Source organism: Saccoglossus kowalevskii, unplaced genomic scaffold (genome assembly GCF_978046115.1).
Source record: "Saccoglossus kowalevskii unplaced genomic scaffold, keSacKowa6.1 SCAFFOLD_60, whole genome shotgun sequence".
Lineage (NCBI taxonomy): Eukaryota > Metazoa > Hemichordata > Enteropneusta > Harrimaniidae > Saccoglossus > Saccoglossus kowalevskii.
In genome coordinates, this window is record NW_028188625.1 from 203886 (window position 1) to 205570 (window position 1685).

Below are 1685 nucleotides of genomic sequence, written 5' to 3' on the forward strand. Positions count from 1 at the left end.
TGCCACATCTTTTCAGTACTTTGCCACTCTTTTCAGTACTTTGCCACGACTTTTCCACAACTTTTCAGTACTTGCCACACTTTTCAGTACTTTGCCACGACTTTTCAGCACTTTGCCACGACTTTGCAGCACTTTGCCATACTTTTCAGCACTTTGCCACAACTTTTCAGTACTTTGCCACACTTTTCAGCACCTTGCCAGAACTTTTCAGTACTTTGCCACACTTTTCAGTACTTTGCCACGACTTTGCAGCACTTTGCCACTCTTTTCAGTACTTTGCCACGATTTTGCCACAACTCTTCAGTACTTTGCCACACTTTTCAGTACTTTGCCACGACTTTTCAGCACTTCGCCACAACTTTTTAGTACTTTGCCACACTTTTCAGTACTTTGCCACGACTTTGCCACGACTTTTCAGTACTTTGCCACTACTTTTCAGCACCTTGCAACAACTTTTCAGTACTTTGCCACACTTTTCAGTACTTTGCCACACTTTTCAGCACTTTGCCACGACTTTTCAGCACTTTGCCACAACTTTTCAGTACTTTGCCACACTTTTCAGTACTTTGCCACGACTTTGCAGCACTTTGCCTCACTTTTCAGCACTTTGCCACAACTATTCAGTACTTTGCCACACTTTTCAGCACCTTGCCACAACTTTTCAGTGCTTTGCCACACTTTTCAGTACTTTGCCACGACTTTGCAGCACTTTGCCACTCTCTTCAGTACTTTGCCACGACTTTGCCACAACTCTTCAGTACTTTGCCACACTTTTCAGTACTTTGCCACGACTTTTCAGCACTTCGCCACAACATTTCAGTACTTTGCCACACTTTTCAGCACTTTGCCACACTTTTCAAGACTTTGCCACGACTTTTCAGCACTTTGCCACAACTTTTCAGTACTTTGCCACTACTTTTCAGTACTTTGCCACACTTTTCAGTACTTTGCCACAACTTTTCAGTACTTTGCCACACTTTTCAGTACTTTACCACGACTTTTCAGTACTTTGCCACACTTTTCAGCACTTTGCCACGACTTTTCAGCACATCGCCACAACTTTTCAGTACTTTGCCACACGTTTCAGTACTTCGCCACGACTTTGCCACGACTTTGCAGCACTTTGCCACTCTTTTCAGTACTTTGCCACGACTTTGCCACAACTCTTCAGTACTTTGCCACACTTTTCAGTACTTTGCCACGACTTTTCAGCACTTCGCCACAACTTTTCAGTACTTTGCCACACTTTTCAGTACTTTGCCACGACTTTGCCACGACTTTTCAGTACTTTGCCACTACTTTTCAGCACTTTGCCACAACTTTTCAGTACTTTGCCACACTTTTCAGCACTTTGCCACAACTTTTCAGTACTTTGCCACACTTTTCAGTACTTTGCCACATTTTTCCGTACTTTGCCACACTTTTCAGTACTTTGTCACGACTTTGCAGCATTTTGCCATACTTTTCAGCACTTTGCCACAACTTTTCAGTACTTTGCCACACTTTTCAGCACCTTGCAACAACTTTTCAGTACTTTGCCACACTTTTCAGTACTTTGCCACGACTTTGCAGCACTTTGCCAGTCTTTTCAGTACTTTGCCACGACTTTGCCACAACTCTTCAGTACTTTGCCACACTTTTCAGTACTTTGCCACGACTTTTCAGCACTTCGCCACAACTTTTCA